Genomic DNA, 13,711 nt, shown 5'->3' with positions numbered 1-13,711 from the left:
TATGCTTTCATAAGAGCAATGCTATCTCATTTTTATTGCATATGGTATCTATATCAATGAATAATACACTCCCTTGAATATGCACAACATTTCTTTGTAAGAGGCAGTAACTGTGGTCATAAAAAACAGCATTTCAATTTTAAGAATGTTGCTGTCCTAACCCAGTCAATGTACTTTCAGATTTTTTGGTAAGTCTCTTCTCTCTGATGCACCTTCAGTAAGTGTGCATCAAAGAGGGGAGACTGTGAAATATTAATTGTTCCTGAAGTAAGACTAATCATTGACACCTGAAAGCCATTAGCAGGTAACTTTTCTGCAATTGTCTAGCTCCTTATACCATGTTTACTTTTCTTGAACCTTGTGTAGATTGTGGTATTCAGGTATATTAATGATTTAACACCTCATTTGCATATTCACAGTGCTCAGAGGGCTGAATCTTCCCAATATAAAGGTAATTGTGTAGCTAAGGAACTTGCATCATAGGGGGGTCTGTTTGGATCCAGAGAGCTTGATACTGCTAAACACAATTTGAGGAGATTTATCTACTTTCTAAATTGCTTTCGTGGCAAGGTATGTTGCTATTTTTTACAGAATGCTTTTAGTTAAACATTAAGGATGGATTGAAATACCCAATACATGTATTGTTTTAGCTATCTGTATTTTCATTATCATTTACTATTATATAGTCTATGTAAATCAGTTATTTGTATGCATTACAAAGTTTGGTAAAGAATGCTACATGACCTAATTCTGTAGGTTTTATTTTCTGGGAATTTGAACACTTATTATAGAAGACTGTAGTTTACTTTTATAGCAAAGTCAGGAATTTTTACATGTGTAGCCCAAAGAAAATGTTCAGGTTGTAATATCTACCTGGCTGCCCCCCACACCAGTGTAGATGGCACTGTAACAGTTTTCTCAATTTCTGTGTGTACATTGTGAATTAGTATTGTTAATGCTGCAATGTGTTACACAGTTATACAGCCATTGTCCACATTGCAAAACTGTTATAATTGTTATTTTATGAAATTTGCGGGGTGTCTTAACCTGTGTAGAGTCATAGGGAACATCACCTTTTCCATTGTGTGCATGATGGATGCATACATTCATACCTAAATGAATTTACAGTTATCCTGTCTGTGCATTTTAAATTTAATTTTGTGTCTGTTTTTTGTTTCATCTCATACTGGGCTATGAAACCCAAAACATCTGTACTCCACAAGCCATCATTCACTGATGCAGAAAATGAGGTCATTATCCAGGCATTTCATTGCCATGGAGATTTTATCTTAGGGAGAGATAGAGGTGACAAATCTTCCCAAGATAGGATAAAGCCACGGGTGGTCAACAATATAAATGCTGTCAGAGGGCATGGGAGAACTTACTCCCCTATATGACTCAGGGCAAATGATATGATCACCTTTGCTTACCATAGAGTGGCTGCAGTTGCCAAGAAACAGGTGGCTATGGGGGGTTGGTCCTGCTACCAAACCATTAATGACTAAAACAGAGGAGAGCCTGTCCACTGTCAGAGATCCAGACAGCTTAGCAGAGGGTTCACACAGAATCCTTAATGTTGGTCCCAATGTGGATGACAGACCCAGATTGTTTGGTAGCCTGGTCTCATCTCAACGTCCACGTATGCAAAATAAAAATAATGTAAGTGTCATTCTGTAGATATTTATATGTATATATCTTATATGTCTGATATATCTAGAGCCAGTGATATGTGTGAGTTAGACAACACAGTACAGAAGAGACAGAGGAGGATGTTGAGGGCTGAATCAACTCATCAGAACATTTTTGTATGAGTTGATTCTTAATCTGCATATATAAAGGGGATTGTTCTCTGTTTCTTGTTTCATTTGCATTGTGATACTTATCAACCTTCTTTCATCTCCCTTCCTTACATGCATGGACATCTGGATTGTAATCTGCAAAACCACTTGCACATGGTAAGCATATCTTTTGAAGTGAATCTTCTTTAGGTATGGTAGTGCAAGTTTGGAGTGAAAAGGAAAATTTAAATGGAAGTGAGACTCTGCCGGACAGTAGCACTGTTTAGCATCTGACTGTTGCTGAAGCAGGAACTGAGAAGAAACCAGTCTGCTGCAGGACACACACACACACACACACACACACACACACACACACACACACACACACACACACACTTGCGTGCACACACGCAGGCAAAATATCCTACTACCTCCATATAAAACAACGAAGGGAGACTGAATTCTTTTGGATTTCCATGCAAACCACTTCCTAATGTAAGAACACAGCGACCACAGAATTAGTTTATGGTTCTTTGGAAATCAGTGTGCACTCTCAGAAGTCAAAACATCAAAACACTGCAACAACAACATGGGCCAAGGTTCTTATTCAACCTCATTTAGAATCTGAGGCAGATTGCCATTTTACAATTGGAATCTAGCCTAAGAATGACAGAAGGACTTAACTGAATAATAAATTTTTCCTGGACTCCTTTTCTGGTGTCTGTGCAGGGCAATGAGCACTCTTGTTGTGGCATGCAAACAAGTTTGATTTTAAACTTTGATCTATAGCATTGCCCCACTACATAAAAGAATGAGTGTAATAAAGATGTTCACATATCTCTCTCACTCTCTCTCTTTCTCTCTCTCTCTCTCTCTATATATATATATATATATATATGTGTGTGTGTGTGTGTGTGTGTGTGTATACACACACACACACACACACACACACACACACACACACACACACGCACGCACACACACGCACGCACACACACACACGCACACACACGCACACCACACAATCCATTAAAAGGGTACACAAATTTGTGACTTTGTATTAGGGAGGGGGCATGCTGCTGGGGGTTACATAAACCTTACTTCTAGCAGATATAACAGCGGTTCTCTAACAACATTCACTAAGACCTGATATTGTGCCTGGAAGTATACATGGATACTTTCTAAAATGATCACTACCCATCTCAGCGCCACCCCTCCAGGCAAGTAGCTGGAAGGTGATGGCTTGATGTCTGCCTCTAAAAATACAAGAACAAGCATGCCAAATTACTGAATTCTCTGCATGTATACTAGTTAAACTGGTGTGAAGTCACTGCAATTCATGGATGTGCAGCCACTGCATTTTGAGAGGTTAGTAGTACTTGAAATGCTACTGCATGATTTGCTCAAAGTTTTACAGAAATAAAGTAGTTCCTAGATACACAGCTTGTAGCCAACACTTTTCTTTAATAACGTCCTGTTAGTATAAGGTAAGCCCAGCTGTGGACTAACTGGGCGTACCCAACCACTTTTCTACTATTCACCTTGCAAGAAAGTGCACGTAAAAAAAAGTGAACCAATGAAAAATAAAACCACCATAACATACTCATATTCAGTCATAATATAACAACTTGCAGACATGAAAAATTAGGCACACTACATACTCAAGTGCTGCAGATTTTAAAAAAAAAAAACAATTGCACGCTGTGAGTCCAAATAAATGGAGTAATAGTTTTTTTACAGAAACAGAGGTAAAGTGGCACCTTCAGCAGTGATTAGTGCATGCTTTCATTTGTGAGTTACTAACACACCACCTTCCAATATATTTTGTAAGATGACCTCACCATCTGCAATCATTTGAATAAGTGTAAATGCTAATGGTACCAATTGATTACAGAACATTCTATAAGCACTATTTTATATACTATTTGGATAAAAACTGCCTTGTCTATTTGTCTGTTGCATCTGTGATGGCCTCTCTACTCTGGGCCAGTAATCAAGGAGCCTCAATCCTCACCACTGACACCAGTGAGAGACAGCTACTAAAAACAGGAATGGATTTACACAGTATTTTTCAGATGCGGTTCTCTGCATCAAGCACAATATCCCCCAAAAGCACACAGGAAACACGCTCCAGATCTGAAACTGGACTATCTGTCTCTCCATATCCCAAATAAGATTCACTTTGGAGCACTGTGTCCCAATTTCAAGTAGCTGACACACCCACACCTGGGTATTTGATCTTCTCTCTCTCTCTCTCACACACACACACACACACACACACACACACACACACACACACACACACACACACACACACACACACACACTCATGGGAAAGGCTGGCACAGGTTTATTAGCTGTGCTCCTTCAGTCGAGACTATAAGGTAACCACACTGCCACCAGTCAACCACTCTAAGGATCTTACAAGGGTATCCAATTATACTGAGTAAAATCAATGCTAATATAAATGGTAGACTGCAACCAAAGTAGCAAGGCTTTTTGGAGTGGCCAAGGTGTCACCAAATTAAGCACAAGTACTCTCAAGATGTTAAAAGTATTCTCTAAAAGACCAGCCACAATGAAAGGTATAAAAATATTTAATAATAAATAATAAAATAGAAAACAGGAGAATACTAAATATTTAAGTAAAACAAACACCATAGTTTCATTCATAGGATAAATAACAATATCACAGTTGGACAGATTCACACAGATGCAGAAAAACAATACTTAACTAATCTCTGTGCATTTCTTGACTGTCTAAAGAATAACTGTTCCCTAACTAACTTAATTAATATAGCAAGGCAAGAAGAGATGATGAGATACTTATTTCCACAAGGCAAGATGAGCTTCTAACTAAACTGAACTGAACTGACTGTGTTAACTGTCGTAGATCTTTATATCAGGTTCCAAACAAAACAAAACAAAACAAACTGCTGTGTGAGTTCCATCCTGTCAGTGCTGGTTATAGAATGGCATTAAATTTGATCACCTGACTCTGGTACAATACACACTCAGAGCTTTGCTAAGATCTGTTGCAGTATCTGAAAGCTATAAAACAATTTCAAAAACTTCTACTCTTTCCTTCCATAATTCTTTGTTTAAACATATACATTTAATCAGTTATAACATTGTTGATCCATTTTTAACACAAGCATCTGTACAAATCAGTGTGATAGTCAAATGACACAGAATTATTTACAAAACCCCAGCTAGCTGTGCTGGCATATGTCACACATGCACTGCCTCATTCTCCCTGGCACAGATGGCAACACCTCACATAATCACAGCCTCTACAAAATATTTAGACACAAGGTGTACTACTCAGTAGATACCCCCCCCCCACACACACACACACATTTAAACACAATACAGAAGTTTCACTTCTACAGCTTGTGGCAACACGCACATTCTTTTCTTTATTGTTAGTGTATATAAAGTAGAGTTAGGTCTAAATGAGACTGATATTTGTATCAGTTTAAGATCTATTACAGTTTAACATACTTTTTGTATCACAACATTTTGAGTATTTTCATTCCCTGTTTCTCTGTTTGTTGTGTTTATTGCTTGTTATCATAGGTGATCCTGACAGTGGCATTGTGGAACACCTACCAGCTGATGTCAGAGTATCAGTAGCCTCTGATGATGATGGTGGCAATGAAGAGGCACAATCTGATGGTGCAGAGGGTCAATGTGACACTGAAGTTGCGGCTCCCAATTCTGAACACATTCAGTACGTCTACCCATACCCATGCCACAGAGCTCTCTGGTCAAGGTAGTGTGGTTACTCCAGTTGCAGAGCTGGTTGATTATCCCTGTAGTCACTGTGAAGGTGAGGTGGCACACAGGAGGGTTATAAGAGGTGCTCAGTGGAGGTCTGCTGTCCACCTACCTTCTGATACTGGTGTGTCATTAGAGATGCCACCAAGCACGTTTATGGTCATAATGGAGACACAGGCACATTCCACAGGGCCTCAGAAGAGATAGTGCATATACTAAACGTCATGAATTCTGACTTGGGTGACTCCCTGGACAGGATGAAGAACACACACTGGATCAGGTAGTATCTGTGATGGGACATCGGCTCATGGAAGGTGGGCATTCACATGTTTAAAGAGCTGCTATATCTTCTGATATTAGCAGATGTGGCAGTGCTAGATCCTGCTCCTGTAGTGGCACTACTTCCACAGCTTAATCAGTGATGGCGGTGTCCACACCCAGAAATGGTAGGCCATGGGATCATGATCTTGAATGTAGTAATGATGAGAGCTCACCCAGCAGACATCACTCTCATTCAGGTAGCACCCTGACTTCTAGCCAGGGCCATGGATGTAGTACAACTCCTGACAGAGGTGGGTGTCATGGCTGGGGCAATGACACTCAACAGACTACTTTACCATGCTCAGCTTACACCTGTCCAAGACGCCAGGACTCAGCGTTAGCACAGTGCTTGATTGTGTTCATGCAGACACAGACACACATTGAAAAAAGAAACTTGCCCATAACACCTCACACACATGCAAGATATCTAAGCAGTACTGTTGACTGCTATACATCTCTTGATACTGGTTCTGGCTACTGCAAACTTTAATAAATACATGCGTTTCTTAATCAGACACACTAAATCATTTATTTGGTGTCAGCCTTGTCCTCCTGACCCCCCCCCCCACCACTCAGGGCAAATGATGATGACTGTACCCTACCCTTTGCACATTTCTTTGTGATGTAGGGTTGCATATATGTCTGATGCACATAGTGGATATCTACTGCTTGCTTACTCACAAGTTTGCTTCTAACAATATGTATTGTGGATGAGAAGGTTTTGATTTCTTGTTCCTACTCATTTGTGATTGATTGTTGACATAATTGTTAAACCTTATTGTACTTCAGTTAGTTTTGCAAGTAAAGCAGTTTAAGCAGTAGGAATTTCAGTTTTGTTTATTGCAATACTTGTGCAAATGATGGCATAATTGACCTGCTCCATGATTTATAGACAGTGGTCAAGTCAAATGCTTGATGTACAGTTTGGGTATAATACTTAGCTATATATTGCAAACACCAGCCATATAAGGTACTGCTAACATAAGTGTACACTTCAGACAAATGCTCTTCTTAGAGGCAGTTACATATTTCCATAGTACGCATATATATATATATATATATATATATATATATATATATATATATATATATGTGTGTGTGTGTGTGTGTGTGTGTGTGTATGTGTGTGTGCACGTGTTTTCCTTACAGGTTATACATTTATCTTGTCATTACTGCAGGTACAAATTGTGCCTCTGAGGGGTCCCTTTCTGATGCTATCAGAACACAGCCATTACATGGTTAAGTAAAGGTTGTGGAATTTGACAGGCAACAGTTATGTGCATGGGATCTTAGACTTTGTCTCAGTAGTGAGTGTGTGTGTGATCCTTTGCATCTTTGCCAGAGCCAGGGCATACTGTGGAGGTTCTTCCATTTGCCAGCACCATCTGTAGCTAGTGTTTCTCCTTCAGACTTATTACCTGTATCTGATGCTGCTGCTGCTACTGCTGGCTCTGCCTGTGGTCCTTGAAACTGTGGTCCTGCCCCTTGCTGTCTTTTTTGAAGCTGTTTCTTGAGAATTATATTGTGTAACATGGCACAGGCTATTAGTATATGGGTAGAGGTGCCTGAGCCATACTACAGAGCACCTCCTGATGTATCTAGACACCAAAACCTTGATTTGAGCAATCCAAACATGTTCTATGATATTCTTAGTTTGAGCACGGGCCTCATTGTATCCTTGCTCAGTGGAGTTGTGTGGTTTTCTCATGGCTGCCATATACCAGGGCTCCAATGCATAACCTGCCTTTGTGGGAAGTCACCCCTAGCAATCCTTTGCACAGCTCCAGGAATACCATACATGTGAGTTGTGTAAACTGCCTGGGTTACCTGCTCAGACACTGTATATGCTCCCTTGGGCACTACAGACAACCTGACAGTCTTTTCTGTTGATGTATCCCCTTCCTTGTTCATTGGGAGGGCATTTATGTTTATATTTAGCAATCTATGGCCCCCACACTTCAGGGAAATATGTTACTGGGAAAAATTCCTGCATGGTTCTTGCCGTCTCATGAGTGGTGAGTGGGAAACAAATATCTTCCCTTGCATATAGTAGCATTGCATTTAAAAACTGATGTAATATTCTAGAGGCTTATGCATGTGACACCCGTAATATATCCCTTGTGGACCTCTGAAAAGTACCAATAGGTGGTACATATAATGCTACATATACCTTTGTTTCCACTGGGATAGGTTCTTCACAATTTCCCTGAGGTCAGAGGTGGGGGTGATAGAGGTTTCATAGTTTCCAGTGGCGGCTGGTGACTTCAAATCAAAGAGGGGCTGCAGGAGACAGCTGAATGGGTGGGGCCAATGGGAAGGGGTGTGGCCAACTAGAAAGGGGAGGAACTATGCTCAAAACTACAAAAACTGGAACTTTAATTAAATACACTGCCCTGGGTGCCAAACTGTCATTATGATAGTCCAATTAAGACAAAATGAAGTGTAGAAGAAAAAAAATATGTCAATGCATTGGCTGCATGACAGCTTACTTAATATCTAGATGGAAACAAAAAGGTTGCAAGGTATAAAAAATAAATTACTTTTTAAATACATTACTGGAATCCCAGTCAAATTCAAGAATAAGAAGAACAAGCAGCACTCAACTCAAATCACTTCTCCTTGCACTGCAGTTCTAAGTATAATCTATATTCAGCTTTATAAAAGTACCAAGTAACATGCTGAAAGTAACAATCTCTGTGATACCCCCATTTGTAAATTATCCAAAAAAGACCTGCTGCCTGACAAAAACTATCTACTTGTTTCTTGGGGAAAACATGATCAAAGTAAAATATGAATAGCAAACAAGAAACAAGCTCATGATAAATTGCTTAAAGGATTACTGCACAGGTTATGGACCGCACACGATATATTTGCATTCTGTTTAGGTTATGGGTAAAGACTGCAAAGATGACTGCAAGTCTCCAACAAAGGTAATGAGCTTCTTAAAATAGTGTAATCCTGTCCTTTATTACAAATACTGTCATATGCATTTCAATACCCAAGGCTTATATGTTATCTAGTTATGTAATTATTCTCTGCATGGCAAAACAAAAAGGCTTTCAATGTTGGTAATTCTTTAACAGTATGCATACTAAAGTTTACTTGCATCTTGCAATCTCAGACAAGCTTACCTGATGGTCATGAAAGCATTGCTACTTAAACACAGAGCAACGGGCACTTTCTGAATAATAAGAAGCATACATCAACAATATAAAAATATGACAGAAAACGAAAACATTCTGCAAAATCAAGCAAGGACAGATGAAAAGCCACTGTAGTACTTGTGTCTACCTTGGATGGCGGGATACTCTGCACACTTACTCTGCATAACTACTCCTTGCCTTGTTTGGACACATCCAGAGGCACTACATGGGGAGTGGGGTGCAACAAGTATATCACAATTTGAAATGTCTCTGGCTGACTGTGATGGCCCTGACACATTTGTCATACCTCTCAACCTTAGAGCAAGAAATCTGGACAAAGCCATACACAGAAGTGGGACAAAGGAGAAAAAAATAAGGACAATATTTAAATATTGCTCTTATAAACTTTCTAATAGAATAGTAGGTCTTGCATTAGTATGAATTTTCTGAAGGGTATGAAATCTAAAACTCAAATGCCTGTCATTATTTTCTAACTTAATGATTTGCCTCTAATTTGCCAGAAAACCACAATTTTATTAAAAATGGACCAAAAATGTGATGCAAAAATATAAAGTAGCCACGCAATACAGCTGGGAACCTGTCAAAGAAAGGACACTTTTTTAAAATATTAGTACTGTTAACTTGAGCATCTGACAAAATAGATGAATCTACATGCATTTTTGAAATAAAAGTAATCTATAACTCTGATTATTACAGTTATTTATTAATTGTAAACCCTCCATGTTTTCTTCCAAAATTGCCATTTTGTGGAGGGATTATTATAGGGAGAGTAACATTTTGAGCCAAAACTGGGGACATTTGAGAGATTTGGATATGCCTAATTCTATAAAGCAATTTACTTGCACGTACCTCTCAACCTGTTAACGCAGGAAATCTGGACAATGCCAGATATATTGGGGGAACATAGAAACAGTACTAAACATTGCTCTTGTACAAACTTAGTTGATAGAATAACAGGTATTGCTTAAGCATGCATTTTTCTGAAGGTTATGAAGTCTGAAACTCAATGTCTGCCACTATTTAGTGACAATTCCTAAATGATTTGCCATAAAACAAGAAATTTTATGAGGACAAACCAAAAATAAGAAGCAAAATCTATTCATTCTGTGAAAATCTGGACAGTTGAGAGGTATAGTCCAGCCGGGGCTGTCTTTGAGTTTGCCGCCCTTACCCCTCACAAAATCATGGTCGAATGGAGCCTCCCCCCTGCAGCCATTCCAATGTCCCATTATTTGTCTATTTCGTCTCATTTACCATAGACACTGTAATGTGCATACTGCTTTACTTCTATGATGATTTGGATTTCATTTGAAAGTTTTATTTTGTATTTTACAGCACAAACACTAAGACATCTGCTAAACAATTCAATGCAGTCTAACAATGAAAATAGACTTAGCATTAAAACTTCTCTGTCCTTGAAACTCACATTCATTGAAACAGCAATGAAATCCACATTCAAAGAAAATACATTTGGCTAGTACAAAGATTAACTTTGGGCTATTTTCAAATGATAAGCCCCTTGCACACAAGACATACATGGGTTGTGTGATACACCTTCATAATTGTATTAAATTATATTCCTTGTATAATACAGTACCGTTGTTAGAGAGTGTTTTAAATTTATTGTTTTAAACATTTTTCCAGTAAATGATGAAACAAAATGCATGCACCAATAATGACAAAACTGCCCAGTTGAGAAAATTTCCATCATAAAAGTCTACTCAAACTTCTGCAATCCACCAGTATCAGTAAATACGCACAATCTCTGCAGAAGTAAAATTCATCTATAATATTCCACATTAAAGAGATCTGTAACTAATGAAAAGGTTGCTGCTAGCAAACAACTTTAAATGTCATTGTTTCATCTACAAATAAAGTGCCTGTATCTTCGCCAAAGAGGACATTCTCAGTATGGCAGCATCCACCCCCTATGGGAGTAGAACCCACAGCCTTCTGCATCAAAAACAAGCACACTACCTATTGTGCTATTAACAACACAAGCCAACTTAGTAAAAGCAGCACTTAAATTCTCTTCCCCTGCAGCTCTCAGCTCCTTGTAAAATCTACTCGATACTCAACTGTATCTCTCAACTTTGCAGCACAAGAAATCTGGAAAATGCCAAAATTTATTGGGGGGGGGACAAAAGCCCAAAAACCAGGGACACCTTTTAAACATTGCTTGTATAATCTTGGAAAGTTGCTAATATAAAATGCGGTGTCACTACCATACATTTCACTGCCAATTCTTGAACCCAGGATACTGTGCAAAACAGTCGGAGGAACATACCACTATGCCAAATCAGCTTTTTTTATGAAAGAGAAGAAGACTGAAACTTAAATGGTTACTATTTAGTGAATTCAGTTCTCACCATAGCTGTCAACTTCTTAGCACAAAATACCTGGACAAAATCAGTAATGAGGGAATACAGCCCTCAAACATACTCAGTGAATTCAGTTCTCACCATAGCTCTCAACCTTAACACAAAAAACCTGGACGAAGCCAATAATGGGGGAATACAGCCCCAAAAATAGGGACAAATTTCAAATATTCATCTTAGAAACAGAAAATTGCTAGAATAAAAGATTTTGTGTTACTATGTACTTTCTGAAGAATATGAAGTCTGAAATTTAAATGCCTGTCAATTTTATTTATTTAACATTTGTTCACCAGGAAAGTTTGACTTGAAACAAAAGCCAATTTTCAGAAGAATCCCAGGGAGAAATACTGCAGATACATGTCTTTGTAACATGGGATGATACCAGAGCAAACCCACACACAAACACAGGTAGAACATGCAGACTTCATACAGAAGGCACCCCAGTCAAGAATCAAACCAGAGAGCTTCTAGTGCTGAGAAAACAATGCGACCACTGCACCACTGCATCATCAACTACCTATGGAATTAAAAATTCAGAAACCACAGATTTTGTGATGAACAGAACAGCACAAAATATGAGGCAAAAATCTGCAAAAGTTTCAGAGATGGTGGTGGGTAGGAAATTCAGGCTTTTGTTACCTGAACCCAGGGTACAGGGTTTAAGCCTGAGGTATTCTCTAACTACCACTAGCAGGTCAACTGGGGCATTACACACACACTGCAATGAAATAGCTCTGTCTCTGCAAAATAAATCTAAGTAACAGCAAACAGCTTTGATAATGTATAAATCCAAATGCACACTTCCAAACAGCTCTGGCTCTGCAAAGTAAACAGCTCCATCCTCATCTGTGTTTGTGCATGGTGGAATGCACACTTCTGGTTCCTGTTTGTGAATGTTCCAAGACTGCTGACCTTGTAGTCCGATCCCCTTACAGTCTATGCAGTTAGCATCGCACAGACTTCTGGGGCATCAGCAGTCTGTTGCCTTCTTCCTGAAGCCAGACTGGTAAGGCAGCAGTTTGGATTCACTTTCTATGTTGGGAGAAGTTATTGGATTGGATTGTACCATTGTGGTTCACAGCTGGGGGGCTGCAGTCCTCATGAGCCACCACTGATAGTTCCTGTAGTGTTTCACTGTCCACCCTGTATCACTCTGTAATTTCTGTGTCATGAAATCCATGATACGTTAAATGGGGGTCTATGCACCTTTCTTCTTTTTGCCTGAGGTCTGGCAGCAGCAGCAGCACTCTGATTTAATGTCTGTTGCACATATAGCATAGAAATAGGAGCAGCAACCCCTAACATACTTTTTTTCTAAGTGTAATCATGCCTGTATTCCAAAGGATTTTGGAGTTCAGGGCAAAAGTGAGCACTGAGTGTATATGATTGCTTTATAGCTTCCTGAATAGCTCTGCCATGCTGGGTTGGTTTATTAGCATGTAATTTGGTTCTTTATGCTTTCATTAGCATATTCTGCATTGTTCTTTGTTTTGAGGCTCCACACAATGTGTAGAGCCATTCAATGAATACCAAACAGCTTGCTACAGTGTGTGCAGAGCGCCATTCTGCCAACATGCTAGCAGCACTTAGTGCAGCTGTCAATGAATCTGGCCCACCATCTAGAATCTAAAATATTAGACTTGAAAAAATTGTAGATTTAATATCTTTTTATTATAGCAAAAAAGTATAAACTTTGAAAACACCAAGTGATACATATCAGAATGTTTTTCATTCCTTAACATTTTAAGAGCTCTTTCAGAAAATAAAACATTTTCTTGGCAAATCTTTCAGCTCTGGATATCCCAAATACTCAAGAAATCATTATAGCAATGCTTTCTAAAATTATAACATCTATGTTCTCTGCAAAACTGAAACTGGTGCTTTCCAATTATGTCATAACATTATTTAAAGTTAAGGCTAGTCTGTATTCCAAGGGAAATCAAAATTATTTTATTTACTGAGGATGTCTTTACAACTTGAAATGGAAGAAATGCCTTTATCAAACTCACCAATAATTTCAAAAAACAAAGCATCTTCAATTAGTAATCTAAGTTATTAGATTCATTCATTCATTCTCCAATACTTGTTTGATCCATTTCAGAAATGTAGGTGACACTTAGCAGATGAGAGGTAGAAAAACTAACCCTAAAGAGGACACTAGTCTATTTCAAGAGGCACACATTTGAGGTCACACATACCATTTATAGGCAATTTGGAGGCTCACCCAGTCTCCTACAGCACATCTTTGCAATGTGGAAGGAAACCCAAACACCAAGCAAAAGTCCATACA

Source organism: Protopterus annectens, chromosome 10.part0, assembly GCF_019279795.1.
Source record: "Protopterus annectens isolate FY-2018-M chromosome 10.part0, PAN1.0, whole genome shotgun sequence".
In the NCBI taxonomy this organism is placed as follows: Eukaryota; Metazoa; Chordata; order Ceratodontiformes; family Protopteridae; genus Protopterus; species Protopterus annectens.
This window is presented reverse-complemented; position numbering follows the sequence as displayed.